Genomic DNA, 23,646 nt, shown 5'->3' with positions numbered 1-23,646 from the left:
CTTTTACACTCAATGCCACATTCACCTATTCACACACACACACACACACAGCACTTCTGAGTTATAAACTATTCTTTTTTACCAGTCACACACACTCATACCCTGATAGAAACACTGAGATGCAGCGTGGGGTTCAGTGTCTTGCCCAAGAACATTTTGGTATGTAGGCTGGGAAGCCAGGAGCCACTGCACTTCGTCCTGAGCCACAGCCACCCTGTGCAACTGGTGTCCAAGTCCCAGACTCGAGTCCCCGACTCTGGTAGTCATAACTCTGCCAGGCTAAAGGCTCATTGATGCTCGACGCAAAAGACGAATACTTAGATGACGGACAGTTTCGTCCGTCTCCTGCTTCAGTTATATGCTTAATTTGGTCAATTTTCAGGGGCAGTGGTGAGCAGAACAGCTGACATGCAACCAGCGAATGAAACAAACCAGAGAAGAAGAAGATGGGAGGAACTGACTTAACAACATGGCAATGCAAAAGATGCATGGAAGTATGAGGACAGCAATGTAGGACAATGTTTGAAACAGACGTATGTACGTAGGGGCCTTTAAGTTTGTTCATCTGTTCGCTCCCTGTCAAACACTAGGGTCAGGGTTAGGGGTTCAAGTTTTGGTGATAAACTTTAAACCTAGTCTTCATAATAATAACTTTGAAAAAGTATTTGTTCAGTTCAAAGTGATTTTCTCCCAGTGTATGTGTTATAGTTAATATTCCATACAAAACATCACTGTGTGTGTGTGTGTTATCTGCTGGTGTGTTCATTCTGTTTGCAGCAGCTCCACCCACCACAGCCTTTGAAGCCGACCCTCCACCCGTCCTCTTCTCTTCTACCATCAGAGCTCTTTTTGCCTTTCAGCCTCACAGATCTCGCTGTGACTGTATTTTGCTCAGGCGTTGGTGAGGCAGCCCATCTGTCAGCGGTTTAAATGCCATCCCCGACTCTCCACAGTCCGTCCTGCCCTTTCACAGTCAGCCACGGACGCTGCTGCATCTCTAAAAACCACCAGAAGAGGAAAAAATGACATTTGTTAGAGCTCAGAGTTGTGATGTTTTTTCAACAAAGAGAAGCTCCTGCTGTCTGATTTCAGCCAGACTCGGACTGTCGATGCATGACAAGGATTTAGTCTAATATCTGCCATAGAAAATGATCAATAAATAATAGGACATATATAAAACCTGTGGTGAAATAATTGAATTAATAATGAAAACTAAAACAACCATTATGTGCATGATGTAAAAATGACTGTAAATTATCTCAATAATTTAGTTATAATTGTTATTTTGACATGATTAAATGAATTCTGTGATATTTAACTCAATATTTGACATTTTGTGCCAACAAGTGATCTGTATCTCAAGGAAATTGACAGAAATCACAGGGAACTGTGATATCTGTAAGATTATATATTTACTTCATCAGGTTGCACTTGCTTGCGCCAGTGTTTCATCCAACATTTCACCCTACCCATCCAGACGTCCTACCGTACCTTCTGTTCATGTGCACAACACGAAAACGCCATTTCTACGTGTTAAAGACGCCCACGAGTCCATGCTGCCCCCAACTCTGTGTCCACGATACCTCCATGTTACTGAGACTTTTCTTTGGAATTATTTAGGGTTAATATATTATCTATCAATGCTGTTTAGATTAGGGGTGTCCAAACCTTTCCATATCATGACCCCCCCTAAAATTTAACCTCCTGCTGGGGACCCCCTTTGCAAACCTCTGTAAACGACTATGAAATAAGTAAAGAAGATAAACTCTTAGATATTTCATTATTAAATATGTTTCATCATTAATAATATAAAAAAAAAGAATAACTTTCACTTAATCTATTTTTATGTATTTTAGAAATTGTTTATAAAATGTACAAATGAAATGCATGAAAATGACTTTTTTTAATCCCAGATGGAAGGTGCGCATTTAAGAGAAATGTATTTACATTTCTTACATGTTTAATGTATATAATAATTTGTTGTGAATATTGTGTTTTTGTTATATAATACATATAATGAATAGACACATTCATTAATTTACACTGAAGATGCAGCTTACCTGCATAAATATACATAAGGTAAAACACTATGATGTATATTTGTAATTATGCAAATAGATTTGTGATATTGTTTCTTCAGACTGTACATGCTTCTAAAATGCCTCTAAATTCAGCCTTCAGTAGGATGTTTTGACACTGTAGCACGTTTCATCAAAACACCGGGTTGTTAATTCTCTTTCCACCATTTTAATTACTGGTGTTAAATTCTCCCATGAGTAAACGTTGTCATCTTTTAGTCACCATCAGACAAAAGTCAGAAGCAAGCCGGTGGTCGTTTACTTTTGTGATAGATGGAGGTAGGTGGAGGAAACATTCCTCAGAGGTTTTCTGCATATTGACATGACAGCATCACACAGTTGCTGCAGGTTTGTCGGCTGCATCCATGATGAGAATCTCCCGTTCCACCACATCCCAAAGCTGCTCTACTGGACTGAGATCTGGTGGCTGTGGAGGTCATTGGAGTCCAGTGAACTCATCGTCATGTTCTAGAAAGCAGGTGGAGATGATCTGAGCTTTGTGACATGGTGCATTATCCTGCTGGAAGTAGCATCAGAAGATGCTCCACTGTGGTCATAAAGGGATGGACATGGTCAGCAACAATACTCAGGTAGGCTGTGCTGGTTAAACCAGGCCACGTTGGTACTAAGGGGCCAAAGTAGACCAAGAAAATCTCCCGTTCTGTCATCAGGCTTCTTGTTTCTTCACCACTTTAACTTGTTACAGAATCTGACTCCACTCTGTTTTTCATGGTGTCATAGTAGGGGAAGCTCGGTAATATCAGGTTATCAGGTGTCTCATTAAATACACAGTTATGTTAAGAATAAGCATCCAGTTCCAGCTTCACATCTCCTAGAACCAGTGCAGTGCAGCAGTGATGAATCCATCAGTGCCAGCGATGTGAGTGATGGTGGTCTGCAGGGGAAGCTCAGGCAGGATTGTGGGCTCTTCACAGTGCTTGATATGCTCACTAAGTTTACAGCAGATGAATTTTAAACTGCAATAAATCACAGAGACACTGATATAACTTATCTTACTCAGTATCATCCTTCACTTGAGCTGCAATTAGTCTACTGTAGTGACAGTAATGAATGCAAATCTATTACTGACTTAAAGAAACAGAGGAAAGTTTTCAACTTGACATTAGCCTTTTAAATGAGGGCTGGGACTAAATCCAAGCATCCTATCTCCGCTTTGAGATTGACCTCGACCCTGCTAGACCCCGAGATGGTTTCATGTAGTAAATTTACAATAATAATTTTTCAGTCTGTTATTCTTTCTCATGTCCATCTCCATCCTATTGTTACTTTTAAAAAGCTCTAACTGGGATTCATCAGTAAAGAGGACTGTTTTCATGTGCTGTGAATATCAGAGCCCACCCTCTGAGATTTTTTTGCGAAGTAGCTTAGAGGAAGATGTTTATCCTCCAGGAGGCGTCTTTTAGCAGGAGCCTGCTGATTCTTGTCCTGTGTTCTCCATTTAGTAAATTCTGCATTTGTGATGAGGTTGCTTTTCCATCTCAGGGAACAGCACTGGATTTAATGATCTTCAGACACAACTCATCCAGTTTCCACAAACTTTTTCAATTGCATCGTTGCACCGTCTGTTCAGAGGGATTCAGTCTCACTTAGAGTTGATGCTGACAGCCAGCCAGCCAGCCAGCCAGCCGTCCGTCCATCCGTCTGTCTGTCTGTCGGTCCGTCCGTCCATCCATCCATCCATCCATCATCCGGCCGTCCGTCCGCCCACCCACCCAGTCATCCATCCATCCATCCATCCATCCATCCATCCATGTTGTGTTTTAAGTGTTATCATGTGGTTGTTTGTTTTTAATGCCATGCGTGGTAGTGTGGTTTGTGACACTGCCCTAACTGACAAATATAGCATTGTCTTATTTTTATTTATTATTTATTTCTCGTTTCTTGTAAATCAAGAATAGCAATTCCCCATCAACACCTCTCCAAGGATCTTGAAGCATATATCCACTATCCCTACCGCAAATACAACATGGAAACAATTCCACAACATAGCCAAATACACCGGCTGTCATCGTATGCACTCTGGACCCACTTTTAATTGATTAATTGATTAATTAATCTCGCTGCTACTAGGACAGACAAAAACAGTAAAAAATGTATTTATATTCAAACATAAGTTAAGCATGGCTTAAGGGGGGTGTGGGGTTGTATAATTAATTTATTATTAATAATATCTAAGTAATTTTTACTTTATTGTTTTTGGTAATTTCCCTGTCCTTTCCCTTTTATTTATTTATTTTAATGGTAATGATGATAATCATAATAATTATTATTTTTAATGGTATTATTATTGTTACTGACATTATTGCTCTCACTATTATTATTACTACTGATATTGTACCTTTGCCACTGCGTTCCCATTACCATATTTTAATTAATCTTGGTAACAATATCTAAATTTTTAAGATTATTTCCTTTTCCTTTTTTGTGTTTTTTTTTCCCTACCTTTTCCTTTTATATTTTCATTAGGGCTGTCAAATCATTAAATTTTTTAATCAGATTAATCACAGATTACAAATTAATTAATTACGATTAATCATGATTAATCATCATTCGTGACTACGCCTCAAATTTGCCTGTTTTTACTGTGAGCTGATGCTACAAATATTTACTGCTAACTGACCTTCACTTGGGTAAATATCATATGTCCATGGGTCAGTAAATGCAGCATGTAATGTTCTTTTATATGTTGTTCTGCATCATCTCTATCATGTTCTAGATCATAATGCAGAATTTATCACATGGTGATAATATCTGTCATAAAACCACCAGATGTTGACAAATGAAGTTAAACAGCTGATGAAGAAACTGATAAAACTGATGATCTGGCTAAAAACACCAAGGTCTTATCTGTGCCCCCTTTTCCTGGCCAGTGCTCCTGCCTGGCCCCCCTTCAGAGCTTTTCTAGACCCGCCCCTGCATAGTTGAAGTATAAACCCTGTCTACCACCAGCCAGCTACTGTGTTAGAGAAGGTCCTGCCAAAAACAATACTTTGGGGTAAATATGTGCTGGTATGAACCATGAGCTGCTAGTTTCTTCCTTCTGAGCTGAATGCTAAAGAAACACAATAAGAGAGAAAAGCCGATCAGCTGATCACCATCAGCCATCATGATTCACAGGGCAGCAGGAGACGGAGAGGAGGAGCAGACACAGGGAAGACCAGAGAGCCGCTAGACCAGCCATGTTGGTGCACAGTGTAGAAAAAGAAGAAGAAGAAAAAAAGAGTGCGGGTGTGGAACCGTCTCAACGCAATATGTGTGGGTATTGATTCTTAAATCCACCCGTTGAGTCAGCAGGCTCATCTTTTCCATCTGGCCTAGACGCCTCCACGTCCAGCCATCATAATGGAGAAATGATGGATGTATTGGCCAATACGATACGATATGCTACAATATGCTACAATATGCTACATTACATTATGCTGTGGTGTGGTATGATACCGTACGATACAATAGGTTACGATACATTATACGTTATGTTACAATGTTAGATCTGTTTACAAAACCTTACAATATGATACGTTGTCATATGATAACATAAATTATGTCATGACACGATACGTTGTTACAATATGCTGCAATATGACACATTATGATACAATACTTTACAATACGCAATGATACATAAATACTAGATAATAGGATACATCATGTTACGATAACATACCATATCTTATCTTATCTTATGTTACGATACGAAACAATATATGACAGATTTTATTGTTCCCAATGGGATATTTGGTTTGGACTTCAGTGCTACTACAACAGCTGCCTCAGCAACATCAGTACTTCAACAAGATAACATTAAACTAATCTACATACAATCTACCACAGAGCAAGAATCATTAATATATAGCACATTACATATTTTTGGATAAAACAGTAGAAAAAGATAAAACACATCATACCTTTTTAATTTTGTCCAGATTCCCCTTAGAGCTTTAAATGTTTCTCAGTAATGCAAACACTCATGCAGCTCTTTTATTAGGGGTTAGAATCCCCAAGAACACTTCCACACATGTACTGAGGCATCTTTCTGGTTGGAGGACCACCACTGCCAGCTGAAACACGTCTAGAGCAAACAACTAGTGGTTTAATGGTTTTGGTACCACTGAAAATGGACCCTGTCCAGGCCACATTCATTGACATATTTACCCTTTTCTTTCTGCTGAACAGCTGTGACAAACTGCTGCTGTGGTTAAAGGAAGGCAGCAGAGAGCTGAAACAGGAAGAAAACTTAAAACCATACAGATGTCAGTCCTGAACTCACAGATGATCACAAACAGGACTGACTGGAGCTGTTAAACCGTTTCCTGGTTTTGTGTTTCAGAAGAAGAGAAGTTGTGTTTGTTTATTGGAGATGGAGCATAAGGGATGTCTCGTTCCTGTGTAGATTATTCGGACCAGATGTTCTTTTTTTCATTTCACCCAGATGCATTTATTTGGAAGCATTCATAAATAGGAGCACTCCTAAAATCCTTTTCTACAAATGGGATCCTTGATTACACTTTCACAGCTGATGGGTGTTAGATTCTGACTTTGGTTTGTTATGGTTTGGTTCCATCTTGGACCAGAATCCACCAGCATCTGTTGTCATTTCATGTCTGTCTTTGTGTTGTACTGACTGATGACCCTGGCTTTACGGCATCCCTGTATCTGAACAGTTCTAACAGATCTAATAGGTATCAGGGTTTGTGTTACTGTGTCTATCTGCTCTTTGTGTTCACATATAATTTATTTCAACAGGTAAGTTTACATGTTTTTCATTTTGACTCCTTTGACACATGTAAAACAGGTTTCTAGGACCTCATTCTTCCACCAACTTAATATTCCCAGAATGCGGAGCTTCCTGTTTCAGAGTGATGCATGAAAACTAGTCCATGGATTTGTTCCTGATTAGCCTATTGTTCTGTCCCAGAAATGTTCTGAAAAGTCTCCAACTGATCCAAGATGCTGCAGCGAGGGTTCAGATGAGAATTACCATCAGAGATCATATTTCTCCAGTTTTATCTTCTCTTCATCGGCTTCCTGTTAAATCCAGAGCGGAATTTAAAATCTCCTCCACACATTTAAAGCTCTTAGTGACCAAGATCCACTGGATCCTAAAGATATCTGAGTTCCAGATTTTCCCATCACAGCATTTCACCCAGAGACTGCAGGTTTACTGGTGGTTCCTAGAGGTTCTGGAAGTAGAATGGGAGGCAGAACCACTGGATCCCTCTGTAGAACCAGTTCCCAGTTTGGCTCCAGGAAGCAGACCCCCTCTCTACACTCTTAGAAATAAGGATTCCAAAAGAGGTCTCCGTGAAGGGCAGAGGTTCTACCCAGAACCATTTGTGTCTGAAAATCCCATTTTCATTGACAGGGTCTATCAAGGGTTCTATGTCAGAATAAGGGTTCCTGTAGAAACCCCTCTAATGCAGAGAACCCTTTTTAGTGAGAAAAAGTTCTTCAAGGCCTGGTGAAAGTATGGGTGTTAGGAGATCATCACCCTCAAATATTCATGTTTTAAAAAGTATTTTAAAGGTCCCATATTATACACTTTATTCCCAATCTGAGACCATTCATTAATATCTAAATGAAATATTTCCGCCATGGTATGGACAAATCGACCCTCAGTTTGAGTGCAGCGGCTTCTCTTCACCTCCCTCTTTTTAGCAGCTTCAGAAATGTGCCGTTTATGGTGGGCGGAACCCTGGTGGAGCAGCTCAGCTGTTGGCTCCGCCCATCGCATCGCATCACTTGGCTACATTTACAACAGTGCTAATATATTTTCAAGCTATCAGACTAATAAGGCCGAAACGATAAAATAACTGCCAGCTCTTACCTCTCCAGCTGTGTCACGGACAGTTGGTATTGAACCTGGCTTCAGCTTCAAACGGTTGGCGAAGCCTGCTTTCCATGCCCCCATGTTGTGGAAACAGTCCTCTTTGAAATGCTGGCCACAGACATGCAAAACCTTTGGAAGTTTTCCGGGTACATTTCCTCCAAAAATAAAATTAATCCACTCAGTCCTCGTGGGTTCAGTGGATGGAAGTAAAAAAACGTTTTCGTGTTTATTTATGCAGCCACAAACAGAACAGTGCTTCTGTCGCGTAGCCATGTCCGCTAACGAGGGTTGCCGAAGAGGGAAAAACACTGGGCGCTAGGTGATTTTTAGAGGGCGGGCTTTGAGAGCCGGTAGGCGGGTCCATCGCTCTGTGGGGAGTGGTTATTGTCCCTTATGACGTCATAACGTACACGCTTTCAAACAAGCTCATTTCAGCGCTTACTTCCCTAGAGGTGGAGCAGGGGGGAGAGAGAGCGCCTGAAAGAGTTTCACACTTACGGGTCTCCTACACATGCGGGGGGACCAGTATGACTGTTCCAAAACCATTAAAAAGTGAATTTTGCATAATATGGGACCTTTAATGCATGTGTCTGGAATGCTCTCATCAATTTATTTTACGGATTCCAACAAAGCCTGGAATTAAACAGTGTGCCAAGACTGGCTTTTGACCCCTGATCTCTATGATAAACTACTGTGCTGACCAGTCAGGTGATGAGTTAAACCATCAGGTTGACTTCTAATAATTTCCTACATCGTGCAGTGTAATAATAATGATTAGTTAAGAAAACTGAACATGTTATGTTTCTGTCAGAGGGGGTGGAGCTACTTTCAAAACGTAACATATCTGGACCACAAAGGCTCATGGGAAATGCAGATTCAGCTGAAATTTAACCTTTTTTGATTGCTGTGCTATAAATTTGAGTTTAATGCTTTAATTCCTGTGCTATGTTAACAATTAGATAGAAACTTCTGCCCTGTTTGAATTTTAACGTTGGTACCATGAGTGAACTGGACAGTACAGGAAAAGAAAAAACCACCAACTGCATCTTTTATATGTCATGTCATGGGTAAGGAATTGATGGTTACTGACATAACCTCCTTTCACCTTTTCAATCCTGTAGATTGTTCTGGACCTCTAATCTTGAAATTGTTATCATTGAAAGGTGTATGACAAAGTTCAGTGAAAGAATTAATCAATTTGCGTAAATCTCATTTAAGACAGTTCAGTCAATTAGAGCGTATGAAGAAACTTAGGTAAATGAACTAATGGGTTTGAGTAAAGGCTAATGGTCGCCCATGTTGACATAACTTAACATGTTTCAGAATTTATGAAAACTAGAATGGTTTAAGGCAATGATTTTCCAGGTAAATTTCTAGTAAACCCAACTAATCCTGGATTAGAGTGCTGACACTTTCCAGGAGGTCAGTCACAGCCAGCAAGCACCATTTTCCTGAATGCTGATTGGTGTCATTGTGACTAAAATGTTTGGTTAATTGTAAGTTTATCATTGAATATTAGATCATTTTGTTCGTATTACAGTTGCATTGAGGGCCCTTCTGGGCCCCTGTCAGTCATGGGCCCCTAGAATCCTTCCCCTTTACCCCCCTTTGCGGCACCACAGGCTGTGGTGCTGTCTAAAACCTGACCAGAAGACATCGTAGCAGTTGTTTTGTGCTAAAAAGTTTAGTTGAAGAATAACGCCCGAAATTAAAGACAAGTTCACAATCTGTAACAGATCTGGCTCCAGAGACAACTTTCACCTTAATAGGAGCAACAGCATCCATAATATTTAACATTTTAGCATAAAAACTAGTGACAAGCTCATTGGCTGAACCCACTGACAGGGCAGGTGTTGAAGAGAAGATCTGATTAAACATCCCAGTCGTGTTTTTAGTTATACAGTGTTTTGTGATCATCTCTATTGAGACATTTGTGTGAACAGGAACTGTACACTCAAAGAAAACACAGTAATGATCAGACAGGTCCACGTCACACACCATGGAAACATCCCAACCCCTTGGAAGTCTAGATTGTGTCTTTCAGTGTGTGTGGGCTCTGTTATATGCTGAGTCAGCCCAAAATTCTCCAGTTACTGAGCTCCTTAGTTGCTTTGTCCTGAGGGTTATCTACATGGATGTTAAAATCTCCAACAATAATTACACAGTTAAAATTTACACAGATTGTAGCCAGCAGTTCACTAAACTCATCATAAAATTCTGTGCAGTGCCCTCGTGGTCTGTTTAGCTGGCTGGTTGGTTGGTTGCCTTGTGGGAGCTGAGGGTTGGTTTCCATACTGACTAAACAGGTGTGACATGTCAGTGGTGATTACTATTCACTCACGTGATCACCTGTGTAGGAATTTGGATTAAGAGATGGGTTAAGTATAACAACATCTGAAACCTCAGAGAATGAAGGTAAGTTAAATGTTATTTTGGTAAGCATGACTAGCTAAGGATTTTCATGGGGAAAGATAGAATATCTTAATGTTAACATCTGTTTCTTTTACTTATTTCTTTGCAGGTGAATTATCACCTTTGGACAACATGATGTGTGCCACTGGCTTGAAAAAGAGGGTTTTGGTGACTTTGCAGGTGCCTTTTTGGGTGAGATGACATGAATTTGCAGTGCCACTGTTGTCCTATTAAAAGCACAATGCAATAAGATATCTAAAACATATTAAACTATACAATTAAAGTGAATCCAATTTTGCTGTTGAATGTGGGGAAAATGGAGGCTCAAATAAATATACCAAAATATCATCATTTCTAACACACAAACACAAGCCAGAAACACAGCAGCACAGTCCAACAGGAAAACACTGGCGTGGACCAGCATGGTCCTATCATATGTCATGCAACGTTTCTGTTTGTGTTAAACCTGGAATTTGTTTACTGAAAAGACATTCAAATTTAACAACATAAAACAATGTTAAAACTTTGTGAGGTCCTCTCACTTCCATCTGAGTGTGTGCTGATGGAGGCTGGTGTTGCAGGAGTTAGAAGACAAGTCTGTTCCACTATCACTATTACTATGGGCCTATTCTCAGATTATTCTCCATTACTATTACTATTACCATTACTACAGACAGCTAGGTAATTCATCTGGTAATTATGTCTTGTACAGATGCTACTGACTGATTTTATTTGTCTCTCCTGTCTATGTCACCATTGCTGGAGATGATATTCATCCACCTGATGAGGACATGTTGGGGTGCCTGGCTTGTCTGTAACATTGGTTAATCCACTGGCCTATGCTCACCTTTATTCCCCAACATAACCTCTCCTGAGAGAGCATGTCCTCCTTATCTATCATTGTGTAATGCTTTTTCAAGGGTTCCAGCTATAACCCCCAGCAAGGGTTATTGGTGGAACCACCATATCATTGAAGGGTTCAGTGTAGAACCTGTCATAGGTGCTTCTGGGTAGAACCTTCTACTTTTGGTTCTGGGTGTAACTCTTTATGATGGTTCTAGTCAGAACCCTCTGAAAAGGTTTCAGTTAAAACCCTTACAAAGGGTTCTAACAGACACCAATAAGGGTTCTCCTATGAGGACAAGCCAAAGAACCTTATATGGTTATAAACAGCACTTTTTTTTCCCTAAGAGCGTATCTTCAGATCATCTTCAAACTTTCCTTCCTGTTAATCTTCTAACATATCTGGTTTGGTGACCCTGATCCATCCCTTGATGACGTCCCATGATGCACTGGGCTCCTCTCTGCTGGGGGATGTCCCATGATGCACTGGGCTCCTCTTTGCCCCCTTAATCTCCATGTAGAAACATCTGATGTTGTCGTTCATTCGTGTTTCTCTTCTTTTCTCATCCCTGGATTAGAGTTCTGCTGCTAGTTCACCCCTATTTCCTGTCCTCTCTACCCCCAGCTTTTAAAGAAAGATAGCCATCCTTCCTGGTTCTGATGGGGCTTTTCCTTCTGGGCTCTGGTTCTGATTGAGGGTTTTCCTTCTGGACTCTGGTTCTAATGGAGCTTTTCCTTCCTGGTCCTGGTTCTGATGGAGCTTTACCTTCTGGGTTCTGGTTCTGATTGAGGGTTTTCCTTCTGGGCTCTGGTTCTAATGGAGCTTTTCCTTCCTGGTCCTGATTCTGATGGGGCTTTTCCTTCTGGGCTCTGGTTCTAATGGAGCTTTTCCTTCCTGGTCCTGGTTCTGATGGGGCTTTTCCTTCTGGGTTCTGGTTCTGATTGAGGGTTTTCCTTCTGGACTCTGGTTCTAATGGAGCTTTTCCTTCCTGGTCCTGGTTCTGATGGAGCTTTACCTTCTGGGTTCTGGTTCTGATTGAGGGTTTTCCTTCTGGGCTCTGGTTCTAATGGAGCTTTTCCTTCCTGGTCCTGATTCTGATGGGGCTTTTCCTTCTGGGCTCTGGTTCTAATGGAGCTTTTCCTTCCTGGTCCTGGTTCTGATGGGGCTTTTCCTTCTGGGTTCTGGTTCTGATTGAGGGTTTTCCTTCTGGGCTCTGGTTCTAATGGAGCTTTTCCTTCCTGGTCCTGGTTCTGATGGAGCTTTTCCTTCTGGGTTCTGGTTCTGATGGAGCTTTTCCTTCCTGGTCCTGGTTCTGATGGAGCTTTTCCTTCTGGGTTCTGGTTCTGATGGAGCTTTTCCTTCCTGGTCCTGGTTCTAATGGAGCTTTTCCTTCCTGGTCCTGGTTCTAATGGAGCTTTTCCTTCCTGGTCCTGGTTCTGATGGAGCTTTACCTTCTGGGTTCTGGTTCTGATTGAGGGTTTTCCTTCTGGGCTCTGGTTCTAATGGAGCTTTTCCTTCCTGGTCCTGGTTCTGATGGAGCTTTTCCTTCTGGGTTCTGGTTCTGATTGAGGGTTTTCCTTCTGGACTCTGGTTCTAATGGAGCTTTTCCTTCCTGGTCCCGGTTCTGATGGAGCTTTACCTTCTGGGTTCTGGTTCTGATTGAGGGTTTTCCTTCTGGGCTCTGGTTCTAATGGAGCTTTTCCTTCCTGGTCCTGATTCTGATGGGGCTTTTCCTTCTGGGCTCTGGTTCTAATGGAGCTTTTCCTTCCTGGTCCTGGTTCTGATGGGGCTTTTCCTTCTGGGTTCTGGTTCTGATTGAGGGTTTTCCTTCTGGGCTCTGGTTCTAATGGAGCTTTTCCTTCCTGGTCCTGGTTCTGATGGAGCTTTTCCTTCTGGGTTCTGGTTCTGATGGAGCTTTTCCTTCCTGGTCCTGGTTCTGATGGAGCTTTTCCTTCTGGGTTCTGGTTCTGATGGAGCTTTTCCTTCCTGGTCCTGGTTCTAATGGAGCTTTTCCTTCCTGGTCCTGGTTCTGATGGAGCTTTACCTTCTGGGTTCTGGTTTTGATTGAGGGTTTTCCTTCTGGGCTCTGGTTCTAATGGAGCTTTTCCTTCCTGGTCCTGGTTCTGATGGAGCTTTTCCTTCTGGGTTCTGGTTCTGATGGAGCTTTTCCTTCCTGGTCCTGGTTCTGATGGGGCTTTTCCTTCTGGTCTCTGGTTCTAATGGAGCTTTTCCTTCCTGGTCCTGGTTCTAATGGGGCTTTTCCTTCTGGTCTCTGGTTCTAATGGAGCTTTTCCTTCCTGGTCCTGGTTCTGATGGAGCTTTTCCTTCCTGGTCCTGGTTCTGATGGAGCTTTTCCTTCTGGGTTCTGGTTCTGATGGAGGGTTTTCCTTCTGGGTTCTGGTTCTAATTGGAGGTTTTCCTTCCTGATTTTGGACCACCTACTGCTCTTGGCATCCACAGCATGTTTTCTGTGAGGTTGATGTTTTCAGTCTTTGTTTTATTTATTTATCTGCTGTATGAAAATAACACAAACCATCATTTTTCACTTTTAGTGCCGCTATATTGATGTACGACAGCACAATGACTTACCAGGTGAGCTAATGTTGAATTATTTACCCAAAAGCTCCCACGAGTACATCAAACTGTAGGCTCTAGAGAATGGGTTGAAACACTGTGATGATGCCCAGCATCACGAGGACATTATACGACAGTTCAGTCACGCCATCTCCTTTAAAACGTCCCCAACCAGAGCTGCGTGTAGGAGGGCTGGCAGGTTCTTTTACCCAGAGTGGCTGCATCATTTATGGGCTGATGTCTTCATCACAGCCTTGTTTTTTCTCCTCTACCATCAACCGGAGGAAATCCTCGACTACAATCCATGCAGCTGCTTGCCTTCGGTGTGTTCTCAGCTTCAAAGCTTCCAGGTTCGTTTCAAGTGAGTAAAGAGACACTTTATCTTTGATGACTCTTTACAAGGGAACAGCAGGGACGGTGGAAGGGGAAGCAGAATTCACTGAGAAAGCCATCAGAGATGATTTTGTCCTGTCAGAAACTGCAGGGGGCACTGTTGTTTCATTTATTTACTCAGTTTGAAAAAGTCCACACACACACACACACACACACACACACACACACACACACACACACACACACACACACACACACACACACACACACACACACACACAGCAAAGCAGGAGGCCAACAGTTTAATGTGTTGTGTACAGCAAAAATAGTCCTTTCATTATGTCACGGTTTTCAAAGATCACAGTCGGGTGACTCTAACTTTTAAAAGAAAAAGACATAATTGTTTTTCTTCTAAATAATTTCCAGCCAGAATAAATATAATCATGTAAGAGGAAATGGCTTTCAGACACCAATAAACAAAACTTAAAAAAACAAACAAAAAACAACAGAAAAAAAACCCAGATATTTGAGCTTCTCTTAATTGGCCCGTAGCCATCATGTTTTAGGAAAATATGCATCTGTCTAGCTGCTGAGGAAAACAGAGGGATGACAAGGTGAGACGGAGCGATGCTGGAAGAGGTACCTGAAGACTCAGCCCCAGAGAAAAACAATGAAACTTAACGGTGTTTCTCCATCAGATGGACTGACAGTATCCTGCTGCAGGAAATTACTGGAGGCATGCGCCCACACACACACACACACACACACACACACACACACACACACACACACACACACACACACACACACACTATAAACCTACAGACCATAAACTTAGAAAACATTGTGATTCAGAGGATGCACAAACAACTGCTGCACTCACATTTTCTGAGTTTCTAAACAAAATAAGTGAGTAAATAGAGAATGAAGGAGAGCTCATTTACAAGCAAAAAGGGGTTTCCATGTCCCTGATTAAATCATATCCACCTTCAGATCCGGCGCTAGGGGTGGGCACCAGGGGGCAGGGCCCTCCCATCCAGAAACTAGACATTTTATTTAAATTAAGATATTTTCATTCATAATTACGTAACCATTACCTTTATGCTGATAATAGATGATCATGATTAGAATTGTTGTCATGCTGCAAATATCAGACACTTCCTGCAGCTTGGATGATTCCAGTAATGTGACAAGACCTAGCAACCATAGCAACCACAGGTGTACGTGTCCCTCCTCCTCTGGCCCTAGAGGCATCGTCTACAGCTGAATCTCATCAAGCCTTACAAAGCAGACTAAGCACAATTTTATTTTTACTGGCAGTATTTTAACATGTTTTTCGTAGGTTTTTGTCTGCTGCAGATGTTTCCTTGATGTTTTACACAGTTGAAGCAAGTTGCACAAAATTGAACTGGATAAGTTTGGTTATTATTATTAATATAAATATTATTAGTATTATTATTATTATTATGATTATTATTGTTATGATGATGATGATGATTATCATTAATAATAATAATAATAATAAATCTGTAAACACTTTTGTCTGTCAAATGTGAGTTTGAGGCATATCTGAGCAGAACGGACCACTGGGAGATTTTGGGTGGGGTTGGCACTGGCTGTAGTTATTTATTTTAATCATAACATCTTTGTTTGTCATTGTTTTCCTTCATCTGACAGAAGCTGCTTTTTAATTCATACTTAAATATATAACACAAATCTTGTTATAATATCTTTGATGACTCTTTAAAGGGAAAGATACGACTGAAGATACGACCTTCATTGGCCTGATTACCGGTAATGATGAGACGGCCTACAGAGAGGAGGTCAGAGGCCTGACATCTTGGTGCCAGGACAACAATCTCCATCCTAACGTCAACAAAACTAAGGAACTGATTATGGACCTCAGGAGGAGGCAGAGGGAGGAACACGCCCCCCTTTCCATTAACGGGGCTACGGTGGAAAGAGTTAACAGCTTCAGGTTCTTGGGGTCCACATCAGTGAGGACCTCACCTGGACTTATCACACTGACTTTATCACAAAGTCAGCCAGACAGAGGCTCTTCTTCCTCTGCAGGCTACGGAGGCTCAACATGGACTCAAGGATACTCTGCAACTTTTATAGATGCACCATAGAGAGTATCCTGACTGGCTGCATTACTGCCTGGTACAGCAGCTGCACCGCCCTTTACCTCAAGGATCTACAGAGGGTGGTGAAAACTGCTCAGCACGTCACCGGGATGGTCCTGCCATCCATGGAGGTCCTCTACACCCTGCGGTGTGGGAGAAAGGCCAACAAAATCATTAAGGACCCCAGCCACCCCAGTCACAAACTGTTTTGTCTGCTACCGTCTGGCCAATGGTTTGGCAGCATTCAAACCTGTCCCACCAGCTCAGGGACAGCTTCATACCGCAGGACATAAGACTTCTAAATGCTGTCAGCAGCAATGCACCTTTAAATGAAGGCATCTTCTTATTTAGTTAAAGCTGGACGGAAACATAAAGAGTTTAGTGGTGGAAATTTACCATGCTGTTGTGGTTGGGAATATAATCTACTGTTTCCTCTACAATTAAATAAGCCCCACCCACACACACACACACCTACACACACACACACTCACAGAAGGTCTAGTTATTTACTTGTTTATTTGACAGGGACAGAGCATATTGAAAACTAAGGAAGACTTTCAAATATGCCAGATTTAGTGACTTATTTTAATCTGTTGCCTCTGGCCAGGTCTTATAAAGGCTCCATAAAAACTGCGGCAACCGCTCAGTTCCTGCCGTCGCCATCTTGGTATGCCTTCTAAGCAACCTTTCCTATAGAACAGGTTTATACTTGGTCCTTTTATTAAAAGAACTAAACAGTCTCATATTTATTTTCTTTACTCATCACTGTTATTGGTTTCGTTCACATTCACACCTTTATAAGACAGAATCACTAGAATCAATAAAATCAAGCAAAAATACATATAAAGTAGCAATAAATACTTAAATTACTGCAACATAGTTAAGGCACTAAAGACTATATTCAGGAAACCTTCGAATGTCACACCACCACCATCACCCGCCATCACCCACCAGCGTAGAAAAGGACACTGGACTGATAAAGGATGTACGGTAACTTAGAGCAGACCCTGAATGAATCTGCTCTGCCCTTCCTGTACACAGCGTCCATATCTGCTGACCAGCTCAGTCTGTTGTCCAGATTTTCCAGTTTCTTCTTTATTTCACAGAAACTTTATTATCTGAATGTGGACCCACAACTGTATGAATTCATTAAAACAAACACAGCAACCAGCTCAACATCTCTGGTCTCCAAACAAAGAAACAAACAAGTTGACATTTAAAGGAATAAAAAACAGTTTAATGCTAGTCTGAATAACAATTTGTAGTCCAGACCTCGAAACAGACGAACAAAAGTTTTAAAAGTCAAGAAAAGTCAGAATTCACAGAAGAGGGCTTTTAGTTCAACATTTTTGACTATTGTTATACATCTTCAAACCAATCAACACAAAATCATTTATTCCTTAAATAATTTAATCCATCATTAATATGCTCATTTAGACCTCCTCTCAGGCCCCTGAGACCTCCGGAGTCTGTTTCCTCCGGTCTCTTTGACACGGCTCTTAATGAGGACATGGAGTATAATGAGCCAGAGATGTCACTGGATTTATTTCCATACTATGCTAATTTACACAAGCAATATATGCAAGGAGAGCTGAAGATGCAGCGGGGTGAGGGAGCTGGAGGAGTATGTGTGGGAGTTAAAATACAGGCAGAATTTGATTTAAGTTTGTGTTGAAATGTTTTATGACTGAAAGGTGAAATATCTGATAAGAAAAGTTACATGTGATATAAAGTTAGATGTGTGTTCACTGGCTGCACTTTACCACCTCTTCAGTGGAACCAGTTTCCTAAATGTTTATATGCATGGCTCAGACTTTACTTTCTACCATCAGGTCTGTTGTACCCTCAGAAGAGAAGCAGCTGTGGGTGAAGTTACCATCTAAGTTCCCCATGTGGGGGGTGTTATGTTGTCGCATAGGGCGAGGGGCAGCCAGCGCAGCAGTTGGATGACGGGAAACACAGCTGGGTCAGTAAGGGCCTGGTGGTTAAAAGCAGTGAAGCAGCCCAGTCCGGTGAAGAGTGACGGCCAATGGTGCTGCCAAGGTGTGGTAACGGTCAGAAGGGTGGAGCCCACATTGTCTGTGATGGAGAAGCCTAGGGCACTGAACAGATCCAAACCAAGTAGGTTGGTGCCCTGGTGAGACACCTGGAAGGTAAACGCAGGGAGAACAGAGCCGTAACGCACCGTAAGGGTGACCGTCCCCACCATGCCAATTTTAGCATGCTCATAACCATACAGGTCCACTGTGCCTGCCCTGATCGTGTGTTGAGGAAATAGCCGTCGAATGGTGGGCTCACTGAGCAGAGATCTGGACGCAGCATCAGGAAGGACGCGTACCATTGAGACCAATTGGGTGCTCACCAGGCAGGGCGAGGAACGGGGGCAGAGGTGAGAAAAAATGCCATGACGTTTTAGTCCACTAACTTTTATTGGAGAGACTTATACACATGTGCATCTGCCGGAAGTGACATCTCACTGTCCCAACCCGTTCCAATGTCGCGCATGGCCGTACACCACAGGGGACTCTGAGAACAGGATCCAGTTTGGAGACCTCTCCTGAACTGTCTGGACTAAAACTAATTAAGCTCTTTTTCACTTGATCAAGTTGACCTTTGCAAAGATACTGTTTACATATTGATCTCTGATCTGACGTTTAACACCAGCTGCATCATTCTTAAGAGATAAAAATCAACAGATCAAACTTCCATGATTATTTAATGTTTTATGAGCTCTACTGCAGCTTTCGGTTCTTTATTTAAACATATTTCTTTCAGATGGATTTTGAACATTTTTTGTAAAATTTTCTGTAACAATGTTGAGAAAGCACTAACACACTGAGTCTCATTATTACTGTTATATTGTCTCAGTAATCCAGCAGCAGTTATGTGTCCATCCAGACAAACAGGAAGCCTTTATTTGGCCACAGAGTGGAAAACGTCTGACAAAACAGGTACAAATTCAAGTTAAAAACCGGACTTAATTAGAATAGTGGCGCCAGTTTGAAGCTGTCATCACAAAAACAGACTAATGAGTTTTAGTGAAAGCTGAAACATCTCTGCTAGTAGCAGATTTCCATCAGCCTGCAAGATATTTATCACATCCTTCACTTTCATACTCACACAATGAAATAAGACTAAATAAAAAGAACCCCCCTCAATTTTTTGTTTTTGAGATTTCTCCCTTCTTCATCGTCTTATTTTTATTGTTTATCATGTTTACTGTTATTATTAGTCAAATCAAGTTTATTTACAAGCGGGTTTAAAGAACAGAGGCTGACCAAAGTACTGTACAACTTAACAACACGAACATCACAAAACAGACAAATACCAAAAAAACAACACAAACAACCGAATGTCAACAGCTCGCTCTGAATTATAAGGCAAAGAATAAAAAACATTTTTATAATGTATGCTGTTGCTGAGGTCATGGTGTGAAGCAAAAACTCTGTGACCTCTTTGTTATAACCTGGACCTCTGGACCCCCAGAATCAGTCACATGGACTGTGTGAACGGCAGACAGGGCCTCGCACCACTAGGGGGCCTCGCGCCACTAGGGGGCCTCGCGCCACTAGGGGGCCTCGCTCCGGCAGTCCTGCTTTGATATTTAAAATTTTTTAATTAATTTGTCTGTCATTGTCAAGGTCCCATAGGAAAAAAATAAATGAATAAAATAAAATAAAAAAATAAATAAATCAAACAAGTTAAGTGGGTTTTTCATTGCCGCTATGTCATTAGGCCTCACTGAAGACAGAAGAGGCGAAAGCTAACATGTCATCTGATTTCACAAGCACAAGTCTGGTTCTGAGAAAAGGAAAAAGCAGAAAGAATTTAATGAGTCACTGCAGGGATCACTGAATAAATTTATCAGCACTTCCAGGGATGCGGTGGCAGAGCAGCTCAAAGCTAGTTAGTCTAATATGCTAATATGGTGACAACAACTAGCATCACCCACACCGACACAGTGGTAGAGCCTAGCGGGCTAACAGCAGGACTGGAACGTCGGCGCTGAGGATGATGATAAAGTCCGATGAGGGATGAAGAAAATAAGTAGGTAGCTGGGGTTAGGGTTGCAAAGGGGAGGAAAATTTCCAGTAAATTTCCAGTAAATTTCTAGAAACATTCCATGGGAAGTTAGGCTGGGGAATTTTGGAAATATATGTTTTGACCCTTTAAGAAATTTTTGGCACTTAACAATATGCTGCTGCATTTTTGTACAAATTTTTTATGTATGTCTTTGCATAATATTTACACACATACAAAGACTTTCCCTTAGCATTAGTTTGTGGGAAAGGCCTCCACACATCAGATGGCAAACGTGACATTTTTCTGTAAAATAATAGGAAAAAAGCTTTTATAAACATGAACAGATATAGAGCAACTGGAGTTTTCTTCAAAATATTTTACAGTTGATGTATAAAATAAATTTACCCCAAAATATTATGAAAATTTACTTGACTTTATGCAATCTCAAGTGTGGCGTCAATACTCCAGGGTTGAAGAAATCACCAGTTGGTGTGATGGAAAAATACACACCCTGCACTAAGCAGTGCGCTGTGTGCATGTGATTGAATTTCATAGATAGTCAACTGTGCTTGCATTAAATCAGTTTTTTTTTTTTTTTTTTAGCCAAGATTATGCTACAATATATTTTCCTCTACTATATTAAGGTCCATGTTAGGTGAATAAACCTAAATTTAGTAGATTTCCAATGAATTCCCATATATTCCCGTTATTCCCATGGAAAGTTTTTCAACTTTGAAAATTCTTGGAATTTTGCAACCCTAGCTGTGGTTTTATGATGAAGCGTGTGCTATTTTGAAACTAATCCTATTCAGTTAAGCTGGGCCACACGGTTAATTCTCTCTTTTATATTACAATTTATCAGTGTTCCCTGGAGGCATAAGAAATAAAACTCAAGCACATTATGTAGGACCCTTCATCTCTCTTATTGCCACAAACATCAAAAACTCTATTGTGAATGAGACAAAGAAAGCAAAATATTTCTCTGTGTTTCTTGATTGCGCACCTGATTTGAGCCATCAGGAACAAATATTGCTGAATACAGCAAATAAAGACCAACTTGAACCTGAATACAGACAGATTTCAGACTGACTTCACCCAAAACACGGACCAACTTTAATCTGAATACGAACGGGGATATTTCCCTCTTCAATCAAGAGCGTAATTGTTTGATTTGAGAGCAAGATTTCTTGTTTTCACACTCAAATATCATGTTGCTTTCTCTCAAAACTCTGCTCTCACACTCCAAAAGTCCACTCTTGTGCTCAAATATATCATTTTCCCTTCAAAACTCTGCCCCTCTTCTCAAGTTTAGTGTTGCAGGTTCAAATCTCCTGCGCTCAGGCTTGGTTTCTTTCCCTCAGACACATTCTCAGCTCTCAAAACTTCTGCTCTTGGATGTTTTTTCCTCTTTCTTGGATTGCTAATTGAGCTATCTGTTAAACATCCTCCAGCCACTAGAATACTAGATAAATACTGCAGCAAATCGTCCCCACCCTCATCAGTAAACATGTCTGGATAACCCAACCCTGCCAATTTCTAGTAAGCATTATGTTTTTACTGTGCTTTTTTTTTTTTTTAATGAAAGAAAAACACAGTGACTTTCTGACTTACAGTAAGAATACTAATTTAAAAATTAACTGTACCTTTACCAACGTACTGTATGCTAAGTATAAAGCTAAGGAAATCATAAACTGAGACAAAGATGATTTGCTTTTATCATATCAAATCAAACTTTATTTAAAAAATGCTTTTCATGCCAAAGGCAACAAAGCAGTTTATGCATTTTAAAAATAAAACAAGCCTTCACACACCAAAATAGATAACATAGCTATACTAAATAAATAAATAAATAAAAACACTCATAATAGTCTCTTTCACACGCGCACACATCCGTGCACACACAAAGCAGTTGTCTCCCCATTCTGCACAAACATGACTCCCTAATTTCTGTCTCTAAACTAAATGTAGGTATAAAATGCTACAACATCTGGCCTGATGCTGCTGTGAGGAAACAATATCATAGGGTTCCTTCCACAGCCAGTCCACCCATGTCCACAGAAGCCGCTGTCATAGCAACCACCCAGATCGGGGTAGGCTGGGGTCCACACCACAGCTGTAAAGGTGGATTTATGCTTGCGCAGCGTCTGCGTGTGGTCGGCTACGATGTAGCTGACGCTGGTGGGTTTGCTCTCACACTCGAGCATAGGGGGTGCACGTTGTTTTGGTGTCGTTTTGCAGTTTCTCCTCCTAATCTGATGGTGGCAGCAGGGGTGGTATCGGTGGTATCACAGGAGCAGGATCTGCTTCCAGATTTTTAATGCCACGGGGAGGAAGACTATAATTGTGTAAGACAAGGTTTTCAACAAGGTTTTTAACATAAAGTTATGCAATTGGTCTCAAAACCTGTACGTATCAAATATGATACATATGGCATTATAGAGTTTAAGAAAATCAAATACATAGTCATCCAACCTAATTTAGATCTCCACTTTATGTGCTCTCACCAAGTCATCTTAGTTGAAACAGCAGCTGATTACATGGGTTTACCAGAAGTCCAATGGGTTATAATTTTACTAACAATTACGTGTCTACTTTTAAAGTAAAGAGGAAAATTATAACATGATAACAGTAAGCAAACTTTGGTGGCAATAAGAAACAAAAACAAAAAACAGTTACTAGTCTGGAGTCACAGTGTCGAGTAAAACAAGCGCACCCTGAAGAGCACAAGTTTTAAGAGCGCAGAGAAAGAATGCGTCTGAATGTGAAGGAAAGAGTCCAATCTTGAGCACATGTCATTTGAACCTGCAACACTAACCTTAAGAAGAAGAGTTTTGAAAGGAAGAACGATATATTTGAGAACAAGAAGGGACTTGTTGAGCGTGAGAGCAGTGTTAGGAGAGAGCAATGTGATATTTGAATGTGAAAACAATAAATTTTACTTTTAAATAAACAAATATGCTCTTGATTAAAGAGGGAAGTATCCCCATATGTATTCAGGTTGAAGTTGGTCTGTATTTAGGAAATACCCCCATAAATATGGACCAACTTTAACCTGAATATGGACCAACTTTAACCTGAATATGGACCAACTTTAATCTGAATACAGATGGAATTTAAGCTGAATATGAACCGACTTTAACCTGAAAACAGACTGACTTTAACCTGATCTTTTATTTTGGGCAAATTAAACCAAATGCATTATGTAAAACCAGCACACAAAACATTACCAACAAACAGAATAGCTTCTGTCATGCCTTCCACTCTGTGTGGGCAGATCTGTTCCCATAAAGCAGCATTTCCCAATCCTGGGATCCACTGCCTTGCATGTTTTAGATGTGTTCCTACTCCAACACACCTGATTCAGATAAATGATCTTCCTCATGAAGTTCTTTGGAGCCTGTCAATAAG

At 40.9% G+C, this 23,646-nt stretch overlaps 1 long non-coding RNA gene across 1 annotated transcript; it reads right to left on the bottom strand.

The window, feature by feature from the left end:
• Positions 1 to 230: 230 nt before the first annotated feature.
• Positions 231 to 22,668, bottom strand: LOC121643441. Its single transcript, XR_006011114.1, has 4 exons — positions 22,591 to 22,668; positions 5,915 to 5,921; positions 2,148 to 2,153; positions 231 to 241 (listed from the first exon to the last, which is right to left on the bottom strand). It is a non-coding gene; the product is annotated as an uncharacterized LOC121643441 (long non-coding RNA).
• Positions 22,669 to 23,646: the final 978 nt, after the last annotated feature.

Source organism: Melanotaenia boesemani, chromosome 7 (genome assembly GCF_017639745.1).
Source record: "Melanotaenia boesemani isolate fMelBoe1 chromosome 7, fMelBoe1.pri, whole genome shotgun sequence".
Taxonomy (NCBI): Eukaryota; Metazoa; Chordata; class Actinopteri; order Atheriniformes; family Melanotaeniidae; genus Melanotaenia; species Melanotaenia boesemani.
The sequence above is the reverse complement of the archived record's forward strand: the minus strand, read 5'-3'. Positions and strand labels throughout refer to the sequence as shown.